The following is a 12,932-nucleotide window of genomic DNA, read 5'->3' as shown; positions in this document are numbered from 1 at the left end:
GGGAGGTTATTAACAATTGACTGAAATTACTTACTAGATGTGGGGTTGGTCTTTGAAGGAGTCGGTATACAGTTTGGCTTTTTCTCCTCTGTACCCTATACCTTTCACTGGCTGTGATATTTTCAATCTACCTCACCGAAGCTGTGGCTCTCAGGGACCAGTGTTTTTTCCCTCTCAGGTGATCCAGGAAGCCTGGTGGAGGTTGACGGGGAGAAATTCCCTTCCCCAACATAGATAAGGTCCTGGCAATGTCCTTTCTTTTCCTGAAGAGTAGACCTTTGTTATGGGGGAGGCCCTGGGCGGATGTCACAATGATTGCTCTTCCTGTCCCCCTGCCAGAGCCAGGAGGGGAATCCTTCTAGAATCGTCACCAAGAGAACACTATGGGGTCCCTAGATATAAAGGCCACATATTTTAGGGACTCTTCTTAACTCTGTGGCCCCAGTAGTTTCTCCCTCTTATGCTAGTCCACACTCAGCCTCCAGCAATTTGTCAAAACTCCCATGGAAGTGTTCCTCCCAGCCAATGACCTAGCAGCTTCTGTTCCAGGTAAACAGGTCTCAGCTCTGTCTCTGAATGCACCTGTCTCTTTGGATTTTGAGGTATCTATTTGTTTTGCAACCTCGGTTTTATGATGAGTCCTAGGAAAGTTGCTGATTTTCAGTTTTCCAGCTTTCTGTTGCTGTAAGGACAAGAGTGATGATGCCAAGCTCTTCACATGTTGGACACCTGCTGGAACTGAAACCAGAAGTCCCTAGTCCTTCTATTTTGAAGGGGTCTTGCAGAAGGGCTTGATGGGGCCCATGTTGGAGGCTGCAGTGGGAAGCCAGCGGACGAGAACTCTGAGCCCGCAGACAGGCTCTGCTCACCTCAGTACGCCGGGCCGTGAGCTGGCTTTAACATCTCACTCTCAGGCTTCAATTTCTGATGCATCTGTCACATGAGTGGAGATATCGGGGCCCTTTCATCCTCAAAATTAATGTGTAAATCAGCTCAGGAATTGCAGAAGAGATCTAGTGTATGGCAGACACACCTGGCAGCAATAATTGAAACATACTCTGAGAATGATTCTACGGTCTAAGAAGAATGTGTATTCAGAGCTCCTAGCCAAGGAATCCAGAGTGGCCAACCCAGGGACTCACTCCTTTCCCATGAAGGATGTCTGAACCGCTGGCCCTTTCCCTGGAACACAGGGCATGCAAGGCACAGAGGCCCTTTGTTTTGGGTTAAATGGAGGCTGCCAGGTGGAGGGTGCTGAGGGGAAATGCTGTGTAAACTGCATGCTGCTTACAGCTGGTACTGGTTCTCCTGCCCAGCCCACCACCCCTGGATTGGCCCAGTGTGTAAGTCCTCAATAAAACTGATGTCTCCTTCGCTGGGAGAGAAGTGAGGAGATCAGAGGGGTCAGCCCAGCCCTGGGCACCTGGAGCCCTTAACCTCACCAGTGACTTAGAGGCTTTCTTTTAAAGTGAAATCGAGGCTTCTGAAGAGGCGGCGTGGAGGAGTGGCATGCTCAGACGTGTGTTTTGGAAGGGGCATGCAGTGTGGGGAGAGCAAGGTCTGAGCCTGGGAGACCAGCTAGGCTCCAGATGTGGTCCAGGCTGGTGATGAGATGAAGACTGCTTATCTGCACCCGGAGCTCAGGGGCAGAGAGGGGTGGAGGCATGGAGCACTCCCCTCCTACTCCTGGTGGCTCACCGCTGCCAGCGCCTCTGCCTGGCCTTCCTCCCCTCACTGCAGCCACACTCCGTGCCTTCATGGGCGCTGGGTAGAGTCACAGCACTAACCACTACTTGACACTGTGTCCCATCAGTCATCACACATCGCAGTACCTTTCCAGCAGCTCTGATTTGCTCAGAGGACCCGGTGTGCCAGGCTATGACCAGGGAAAAGCCCTTGGCCATCACAGAGTTGGCTGAAACCCATCCCGCCATTCCCCTGCTGTCCATGTGCCGGCCGGCAGTGCACGTGCCTATGGCTCTCCCTTGCTCTGGCTCCTCCTCACCCCACCCCACCCCTTCTTGCTCCTTCAGGGCTGGGAGCATGGGAGTGGAACCAGAGGAGACAAGGGCTTCTTGCAGGGCGGGCTCTCTGGGCGATTCCTTCTTGTCAAAGCCCCTGGTCACAGGAAGTGTCCTAGCTCCTCTGTGGGGCTCAGAGATGGAAACTCTTGGGGGGGCTTTCTGCATGTCCCCGGGTCCTACAACAGAATGCCACCTCAGGGTCTTCTCACCTGAGGACGTAGCCCTCTTGGGAAGGGGGCAATTAACATGATGGAGCCCAGACCGTTCAGGGCCCCACAGACCTTATCACAAACCACGCTGCCAGGGAAACACCCGCGTTCATGCCCCACCCGACTCCAGCAGTACCAGCCCCTACCTTGTTCCACCAAGTGGGTCCTGTCTTGCCCTCCCCCACATCTAGAGCACGGTTGTCCTACCCCCTCAAGGACTGTCTGGGGCTCTTCTAAGACAGCATGGGGTCCGGAAGCCTCAAAACAGCCCTCCCCCGGCTGGGAGGCAATGGCCCTGATCGCAGACATCCAAATGCTTCTCAGCGATTCTCTGGGGCCTCTCATTTGGCCAGGCTTGAGGTTCCGAGGAGTCCACACAACTCTTTCTATAATCTCTAATGAAATTATTGCTTGTAAGGAGGCTCTGGACTTGTCTCATGAGGGTTGAATTTGGGATGGGGCTGTCTAAAACTGTGCCAAATAGGAATACTCGTCACCTACCAGCCTCAATATGAAATGCTTGCCAAAATTCTGAGAAACAAGGATTCGGGCCATTGCAAATAAATCTAATTTTTAAATTTTCCACTAGAATGATTAGTCCAGTAAGGGCTTGTTCACCTCTATGTTTCTTGTGACTAAGGCAGTGACCGGCACACTGAAGGTAGTCATATATTGTTTTTGCGGGGGGGATGGAGTCTTGCTCTTGTTGCCTAGACTGCAGTGCAATGGCACAATCTTGGCTCACCACAACTTTCACCTCCTGGGTTCAAGTGATTCTCCTGCCTCAGCCTCCCAAGTAGCTGGGGTTATAGGCATGCATCACCACGCCCGGCTAATTTTGTATTTTTGGTAGAGATGGCGTTTCTCCATGTTGGTCAGGCTGGTCTCGAACTCCTGACCTCATGTGATCTGCCCACCTTGGCTTCCCAAAGTGCTGGGATTAAAGGCACGAGCCACCATGCCCGGCTGATAGCCGTATTTTTAAATGACTAGACGCACATGTCTCACCTTGGTAACTCTGAAAACAGGGATGGCAGAGGAGACTTGCATGCTTCTTTTGACTTCTGGCTCCTGCTGCTCACCACACTGTTTTGTAAACGTCCATTTAGAAAGTGACTTAGCTCTGGGGCTGCTCACTGATGAGCAGCTCGCTGATGTCTGGCATGTGGCCGAAGGTTTGATTTAGGTCTGGGTGTGAGTGAGCAGAGGACTCAGGCTTTGCACAAGAGTGAAGGGGAGATGTGGATCCAGGATAAGTTTGGGATTCAGACTCAGGTGTGGGCATGGGTGAGTGGCAGACTCAATTCCTGTGTGTCAGGGAAGAGCAGACTCAGACTTGCTCAGCTTTTGCATGTAGCTAAGCAGTGCAACATGGTGTGAATTGAGAGAGGGGCCTCACTCGGGTCTGCAATATCAGTAGGAAGGCGCGGATCTCCCGCCAAGTTGGGACTCAGCAGAGGCTTCTTTTAACCTAGTGGGCAGTGTTTTTACTGCTTTTGTTTGTGTTACGCAGGTACAACCTTATTGGGCTAATTGATCTGCACTGGTCCTTACGTCCCACGATTAATTAACGAGAAGCAAATCCTCATGATGCCCCCACAAATCCGGTTGCTCGTTGCAGTCTTTGTGCTTTCCCGGCTTCTGACAGAGCAGTGCCAGGGCTTGGCTTTTGCAGTTTGCTTCCTGGTATCTCCGTTTAAATCGGGGACCTCATTCTCCCTACAGCTCTCCCCACCTGCAGCCCGTATCAGCCACTAATGTGCTTCTGAAAGATCCCAATACTCCTCTTCCCGTTTGCCTTGGTGATAGAGGCTTCTGGCCTCTTTAAAAAGATGGAGTTAGGATGTAATTAAGAGGTCAGTGTCAAGACTGGTGAGGTCTGAGGTTTCGCTCGACTCTAATACTGCTAACAAGTTAGTATCCTGAATGCTGTCGGAAAAAAACCAGCTTCCTGGACTAGAGATAAAAGATTGTATTTCTCACAGCAAAAGTAGAAGCCAGCGCGTCAGCATCGTTTTTTGGTTTCCTTGTCCCCAAGTCCCACAGAGACAATGGGCCCAGATGTATGTCACGTGGTCAGTGGGTTTGTGCTGCAGCTGAGGAACCCAGGCCAAGGGTCATCACTTTTCGATTAAGTAGCGAACATTGCAGCATGCAGCGGTCTCATGATAGCTGTGGTCATTCTGTGGTCGCCCTGACCTACTTAGGTGCACGGAGACTGCTCGGCCATGCAATCCGGCACACCAGCAAGACTGTGCGAGGTCATCAGGCCCACCGCAGACTGGCATTCCCAAGGGGCTCAAATTACCAATCTGCTCCAACATTCCTGGCTCCCAGAATCTCCCAAGGACACTGCTGCCTTCTCAGCCTCATTTCACATCCATGACTGCACTGAATTCCAATGGCCGTCCTGTCTAACAAGTATAGCTGCTCCCTGCTGCCACCTGGCACTGGCGCAGTCTGCTGGTGTGGGCCCCTGGGAAGTGCCTGTCCAGCCGTGGCTGGTCGTTCCCACAGTGATCCTGCTCCCCGTCCGTGCCAGTCCATATTCCCTCGGTTCCCATGGCTGTAAGCTAGTGGCCTGCAATGCTTTTGCTGGGTTGGCTTCCCAGTTTTGCCTTTTTAAGGAAACCTAGGAGATTTTGGACTCTTCCAGGAGTGGTTAGGTTGGGGTATGAGAAGAATGGGGTTCTCTGTCAGAGTAGCTTCCTGGCAAGGTTGTTGAAGAACAGCCTCAGCCGGGCGCGGTGGCTCACGCCTGTAATCCTAGCACTTTGGGAGGCCGAGGCAGGCAGATCACGAGGTCAGGAGATTGAGACCATCCTGGCCAACATGGTGAAACCCTGTCTCTACTAAAAATACAAAAATTAGCTGGGCATGGTGGTGCTTGCCTGTAATCCCAGGTACTTGGGAGGCTGAGGCAGGAGGATCACTTTGAATCCGGGAGGTGGAGGTTGCAGTGAGCCGAGATGGGGCCATTGCACTCCAGCCTGGGTGACAGTCTGAGACTCCATCTTAAAAAAAAAAAAAAAAAGAACAGCCTGTAAAGGGCAGGAGGAGGTGGGAGGACCCTCAGTGGGTCCCAAAATTCCTAGTGAGTGAAGGGGCTGCAGAGATGCTCGGCCTGCTGGAGACTATTTCCCAGCAGAGCCAGCATGACCCTAGAAAAGCAAGCTGCAGGCTGTCTACCCTCACCCTTGGGGTCCCCTCACAGTTGGAGGAAGATGCCAGGCCTGGCCTGCAACTCATGAGGCTTGCCATGATGCAGCCAGCCCAGCCGTGGCTTCTTTCTCCACCTCGATTGCTCTACTCTGGCCACTTGAAACTTCCTTGTGCTTCTGACCTGGCAGACTGACCCCTGGAGTGCCTCTCTCTGCCAGTGTCCCCTTCTGAGAGAGGACGTCCTGCCCCCCAGCTCACGCACCTGCCTGCCAGGAGTTTTCCAGTACCCAGCTCTGTTTTTCTTCATGGCACCAAGTCCGAGTGAAATGTGCTCGAGGGATTCGTGCTCACTGTTGCTTCCCCGTAGAATGTCAGGCTATGTGAGCAGAGGCCTGCGCCCCGGCCTCCCCGTTGGATGAAGCTGGCCTGCGTGTGGGCTGGTAGTGTGGACAGTGGGTCATGCTGTTGATTTTTTTTTTTTTTAGATGGAGTCTCACTCCATCACCCAGGCTGGAGTGTAATGGCACAATCTTGGCTCACTGCAACCTCTACCTCCTGGGTTCAAGTGATTCTCCTGTCTCAGCCTCCTGAGTAGCTGGGATTACAGGCATGTGCCACCACGCCTGGCTAATTTTTGTATTTTTAGTAGAGATGGGGTTTCACCATGTTGGCCAGGCTGGTCTTGAACTCCTGACCTCAGGTGATCCACCTGCATCAGCCTCCCAAGCTGCTGGGATTACAGGTGTGAGCCACCAGCCTGACCGCTATTTGCTTTTGCAGGGGCAGTCGAAGCCCCTCCTGACCCAGTGTGCTCTGGCCTCCGGCCTGCCCTGGGGTGATGCTGCCCTGCAGTGTTGCCGTCTGCTCTCTGGACCCTACCTGCAGGCATAGCGAATACTTTAGCCCTGACACTCTGAGGTGCTGTGACATGCAGCACCCAGCGGCTGTCGGGCAGCATGTGGGTCTCCCAGGGGTTGCCTCATTCATGCTCAGGTGGCATGCTGGAGTGAAGGAGACAGACAGCCCCTGCCCTCCAGAGTCTACAGTTGTGGAGAGCGGAAAATACTACAGGGTTAACTCGACAAATCTTTATGTATGTCCCCTTTTTTTCTTCCACTTGGACCTCTCCCCAGGCATCTAGAAAGTTCCTAGCCAGTTCCCTCTGTGGGGCTGCCTGCTCTTGGTAGAACTCCATGCCACAGCCTTTTGGCTGTCACACCTGCTGACTGCTAAAGCAGCCCAAACCCAGCATGGGGCCTGAAAGCCGACCTGACTCCTGGATGTGTCTGAGATGCTACCGGCTTCTCATGGCTTGACGATTTACTCTTCCTAAATAACATTTGTGTCCTAAGCATGTGGAAAGGACATTGAAATACAAGTTGGCATATCAAAATTCAACTCCGAAATCTACTGTCTACTAACTGTGTAGCTTTGAGCAAGTCTCTGAGCCTCACTTTTCTTGCCTGAAAAATGGAGACCAACATCTCCCCAGATCCCTTTCCTAGGAACTCTAAGAAGAGAAGAAAAGGCTTTGCATAAAGTCAGTTTTTCAAAAACCAAATGGTGGTGATTCCTAATCCTTTGGCAGATGGATAGCCATGCTCCGGGGTTTGCCAGTCTTGCCACCTGTTATGAGTGTGGCTCGGCATAAACTCCAGGTTAGAATCCTGGCTTGTTCACAAGGCGAGATTCTTAATATTGTCAAGTCCTGACTTTCTCATTGGCAGAATAAAGATGAATTCTAGCAGAGCAGATTCACAGTGAAGACAGCTCCTGCTTGTCCACTGCACATGGATACTCTGGATAAAGTTTAGCTCTGCAGGTGCACAGGGCTCTTCCCTTACTGCAGTCTCTTTAGGGTTTCATTAACGATTTCATGTCTTATCCAGGCTTTTGCTAAGGAAGTGTCCTCTGTCACTTTCCACCTGGAGGTGGCCTGAGAGCTCGATGGGGGAGGAGACCAAAGCAATTGGGACAGAGGAGAGGCCGCTGGCCACCCTTGGCTCTGTGGCACCCGCTCGCTTCCCAAAATGACCCTGATCTTGGGGATGATTCTGTGCCATGAGTGGGGCAAGGAACAGCCGCATTAGTAAACAGACGACTGAGCAGTGGAAGATGATTCCAGCAAAGCATTCTGAATACAGTATTTATGGACTCAAGTTGTTCCTGGGATATTTATAGACGGGATGCAAATGTAAAGCATATGGTGTGCTCTTCCAGAAATACTCTTCCAATTAGGCTGTGCATGGTGCTCAGCCACACTGCTCTTTCCTCTGAAGATGCTCTTCAGCACATTTGTAGGGAATGTTACTCTAAGTTGCAGAAAACGGGGTGATCACGTGTCTCTGGGGCGTTGTCCCTGTCTCTGATGAAGCACTGTTTCCCTCTGATGAACATTGTTCTGCCCCAGCTCCGGGGTCCATTCAGGGCTGCTCTGTGGTAAAGCACGTGGTTGATTTTTTCCTTCTGTTCCTGCTGCTTGACATGTGGAGATCACTGTGGAGGATGTGGCAGGAAACTCCAAGCACAGATTTTAAAATAATCTGGAAAAAGAGCTTTTTTGTCTCTTACCTTCAGTTTGCATGTGCTGTTCGGGGAGCAGCCAAAGCCAGGATATGCCCCGCACCCTGACTCAAGCTACCCATGACCCTGGGAAAATGCATTCCTTGTTTAGAGCATGGCCTGTGGGAGAAATGTCCAGAACCAGCCCCTGGTAGAAGGCAAATCACATCCTAGGACTGACCATCTCCTCAAGCTGTGCAGTGTAGAGTGTGGTCAGTGTGAGCAGCACACGAGTGGACTCTGTCCTGAGCAGATGCAAACCACCCGCTGGTTACACACAGTGGGGCAGGTCTCTCTTGCAGAAGGTTTCTTTAGGCTAGCTGATTTTCTTGTCATTAAGAATATACGTGAATTTTCATTTTAAAAGGGTAATATTCAAATAACTCAAGATTTTTGGGAAATGGAAGATTTTGGGAAAATGGAGAAATTAATATGATACAAGTCTTTTGGAAAGTAAGTTGCATTAAGATTGAGAAAAGTTCATATTTTAGCATCAGCATTTTCATTTCTAGTTATCTTTCTAGATAAATAAACATAGACAACGTTTCATGCCAGTAGCATTATTGGTATTGCATGTGTGTATGTAAGAAAAGACAATAAAATACTTAGCATCAGAGAAATAATTCAGTAATCTGTTATATAACCACTGAAAGGCAGTTATGTAGCAGTTAAAATTAAACTTGAAATCACATACAAATTGGAGTTATGATAAACTATTGTTTTTAAAATGAAGATGCAAAATTAAATATATAAGAGCACTACTACAAAGAAACTTTAAACAAATCTATGACTATAGTATTTCAAATAGGAAAAAGATATTTAAATAACCTATTAGTAGACACTTGGGAAAAATGCTGTAGTTCAAGGGCATAAAAGTTTTTTTTTCAAAAGTATTTTTCACCTACTAAGCTGACATTGGTTTAAAAAGCAATAATGAAAAAAAAATACGTGGTACTGGTGAGATATGAGACAAGGATTATTGTCATCAATGTTTGTTTTATTTTATTCTATTCTTTTTAAAAATAATTTCAACTTTTATTTTTAATTCAGGAGGTACATATGCAGGCTTGTAACATGGGTATACAGCATGATGCTGAAGCTTGAAATATGATTGATCCTATCACTCAGGTACCGAGCATAGAGTCTAATAGGTAGTTTTTCAACCCTTACTCCCTTCTTATTTATCTCCAGTAGATCCCAGTGGCTATTGTTGCTATCTTTACTTCCGTAAGTATCCAAAGTTTAGCTCCCATGTGTAAGTCAGAACATGAGATATTTGGTTTTCTGTTTATGTGTTAATTTGCTTAGAATAGTGGCCTCTAGCTGCATCCATGTTGCTGCATAGGACATAATTTCATTTTTTTCTGTGTAGTATTCCATGGTATAAATGTAGTACATTTTCTTTATCCATTCCACCACTGATGGGAGCCTAAGATGATTATATGTCTTTGCTTTTGTGAATAGTACTATGACATTTGAACATATGAGTACAGATGTCTTTTGGTAGAAAGACTTATTTTCTTTTGGGTATATATGCAGTAATAATAATAATATTGCTGGGCCAAATGATAGTTCTAAATTCTTGAGAAATCTCTACATTGCTTTCCACAGTGGCTGAGCTAATTTGCACCCCCACCAGCAGTGTAAAAGTGTTCCATTTGCTCCACAGCACAGCCAACATATAGTGTTTTTTGACTTTTTAATAATAGCCACTCTGACTGGTGTGAGATGGTATCTCATTGTAGTTTGAATTTGTATGTCTCTGTGTCTCTGATGATTAATGATGTTGAGTTTTTTTTTTAATTGTACTTTAGGTTCTGGGTTACATGTGCAGCTCTTGCAGGATTGTTGCATAGGTACACGTATGCCATGGTGGTTTGCTGCCTCCATCCCCCCGTCATCTACATCAAGCATTTCTCCCAGTGTTATCCCTCCCTAACCTCTCTGCCACCTCTGCTGTCCTTCCCGTAGCACCCACCCCCCAACAGACTCCAGTGTGTGATGTTCCCCTCCCTGTGCCCATGTGTTCTCATTGGTCAACACCCACTTATGAGTGAGAACATGCAGTTTTTGGTTTTCTGTTCTTGTGTCAGTTTGCTGGGAATGATGGTTTCCAGATTCATCCATGTCCCTACAAAGGACACGAACTCATCGTTTTTTATGGTTGCATAGTATTCCATGGTGTATATGTGCCACATTTTCTTTGTCCAGTCTATCATTATTGGGTGTTTGGATTGGTCTTTGCTATTGTAAACAGTGCTGCAGTGAACATACGTGAGCATGTGTCTTTATAATAGAACGATTTATAATCCTTTGGGTATATACCCAGTAATGGGATTGCTGGGTCAAATGGTATTTCTATTTCTAGGTCCTTGAGGAATCACCACACTGTCTTGCACAATGGTTGAACTAAGTTACACTCCCACCAACAGTGTAAAAGTGTTCGTATTTCTCCACATCCTCTCCAACATCTGTTGTCTCCAGGTTTTTTAATGATTGCCATTCTGACTGGTGTGAGATGGTATCTCAGTGTGGTTTTGATTTGTATTTCTTTGATGACCAGTAATGATGAGCATTTTTTCATATGTTTGTTGGTGGCATAAATGTCTTCTTTTGAAAAGTGTCTGTTCATAACCTTCACCCACTTTTGAATGAGTTTGTTTGTTTTTTTTCTTGTTAATCTGTTTTAGTTCATTGCAGATTCTGGATATTAGCCCTTTGTCAGATAGGTAGATTGTTGTGCAGCAACTCTTAAGTTTAATTAGATCCCATTTATCTATTTTCACTTTTGTTGCCAATGCTTTTAGTGTTTTAGTCATGAAGTCCTTGCCTATGCCTATGTCCTGAATGATTTTGCCTAGGTTTTTTTCTAGGATTTTTATGGTGTTAGGTCTTATGTTTAAGTCTTTAATCCAACTGGAGTTAATTTAGTGTAAGGTGTAAGGAAGGGGTCCGGTTTCATCTTTCTGCACATGGCTGGCCAGTTTTCTCAACACCATTTATTAAACAGGGAATATTTTCCCCATTGCTTGCTTTTGTCAGATTTGTCAAAGATCAGATGGTCATAGATGTGTGGCGTTGCCTCTGTTCTGTTCCACTGGTCTATATATCTGTTTTGGTATCAGTACCATGCTGCTTTGTTTACAGTAGCCTTGTAGTTTGAAGTCAGGTAGTGTGATGCTTCCAGTTTTGTTCTTGTTGCTTAGGATTGTCTTGGCTATGCAGGATCTTTTTTGGTTCCATATGAAGTTTAAAGTGATTTTTTCCAGTTCTGTGAAGAAGGTCAATGGTAGCTTGATCGGGATAGCATTGAATCTATAAATTACTTTGGGCAGTAAGGCCATTTTCACAATATTGATTCTTCCTAACCATTAGCATGGAATGTTTCTCCATCTGTTTGTGTCCTCTCTTATTTCCTTGAGCAGTGATTTGTAGTTCTCCTTAAAGAGGTCCATTACATCCTTTGTTAGTTGTATTCCTAGATATTTTATTCTCTTTGTAGCAATTGTGAATGGAAGTTCACTCATGATTTGGCTCTCTGTTTGTCTGTTATTGGTGTATAGGCATGTTTGTGATTTCTACACATTGATCTTGTATCCTGAGACTTTGCTGAAGTTGCTTATTGATTTTGGGCTGAGATGATGGGGTCTTCTAAATATACAGTCATGTCATCTGCAAATAGAGACAATTTGACTTTCTCTTTTCCTAATCGAATGCTTTTTATTTCTTTTTCTTGCTTGATTGCTCTGTCTAGAACTTCCAATACTATACTGAATAGGAGTGGTGAGAGAGGGCATCCTTGTCTAGTGCCAGATTTCAAAGGGAATGCTTCCAGTTTTTGCCTGTTCAGTATGATATTGGCTGTGGGTTTGTCATAAATAGCTTTTATTATTTTGAGATACGTTCCATCGATACATAGTTTATTGAGGGTTTTTTAGCATGGATGGCTGTTGAATCTTGTTAAAGGTCTCCTCTGCATCTATTGAGATAATAAAAAAATAAGGAGCACTTCACAAATTTGCATGTCATCCTTGTGCAGGGGCCATGCTAATCTTGTCTGTATAGTTCCAATTTTAGTATATGTGCTGCTGAAACGAACACAGCTTTTCTTCTTTTTTTTTTTTTTAATGTCTGTTGGCTGCTTGTATGTCTTCTTTCATACAAGCAGCCAACATCTTGAAGTGTCTGTCCAAGTCCTTTGCCCACTTTTTAATGAATTTTTTTTTACTTGTTGAATTGTTTAAATTCCTTACAGATTCTGGATATTAGGCTTTTGTCAGATACATAGTTTGTGAATATTTTCTCCCATTCTGTAATTTGTTTGCTCTGTTGATAGTTTCTTTTGTTGTGCAAATGCTCTTTAGTTTAATTAGGTCCCACTCATCAATTTTTGTTTTTGTTGCAATTGCATTTAAGAACTTAGTCATAACTTCTTTCTCAAAGACAATGTCAAGAATGGTGTTTCCTAGCTTTTCTTCCAGGATTCTTCTAGTTTGAGGTCTTATATCTAAATCTTAATTCATCTTAAGTGAATTTTTTTTAAATGGTTAAAGGTAGGGAGGCAGTTTCATTTTACTGTACATAGCTAGCCAGCTATCCCAGCATCATTTATTGAATAGAGAGTCCTTTTCCCATTGTTTATTTTTGTCTACTTTGTCAAAGATCAGATGGCTGTAGGTGTGTGGCTTCATTTCTGGGTTCTCCATTTTGTTACTTTGGTCTATGTGTCTATTTTTTTTATAAACACCATGCTGTTTTGGTTACTGTAGCTTTATGTACAGTTTGAAGTTGAATCACGTGATGCCTCTGGCTTTGATTTTGTTTTTGTTTTGTTTTGTTTTTTTAGTTAGACTTGCTTTGGCCATTAGGGCTCTTATTTAGTTCCATGTGAAACTTAGAATAGAGTTTTCTAATTCTCTGAAAACTGATATTGACAGTTTAATAAGAACAGTATTGAATCTGTAGATTGATTTGG

At 46.0% G+C, this 12,932-nt stretch overlaps 1 non-coding gene across 1 annotated transcript; it reads right to left on the bottom strand.

Moving 5' to 3' along the window:
* Window positions 1–11,951: 11,951 nt before the first annotated feature.
* On the bottom strand, window positions 11,952–12,058 carry LOC116540493. Its single transcript, XR_004264468.1, has one exon. It is a non-coding gene; the product is annotated as a U6 spliceosomal RNA (small nuclear RNA).
* Window positions 12,059–12,932: the final 874 nt, after the last annotated feature.

Source organism: Sapajus apella, unplaced genomic scaffold (assembly GCF_009761245.1).
Source record: "Sapajus apella isolate SASKATOON/1434 unplaced genomic scaffold, GSC_monkey_1.0 scaffold140, whole genome shotgun sequence".
Taxonomy (NCBI): Eukaryota; Metazoa; Chordata; class Mammalia; order Primates; family Cebidae; genus Sapajus; species Sapajus apella.
Note: the sequence above shows the minus strand (reverse complement) of the source record. Positions and strands in the feature narration are given on the sequence as shown.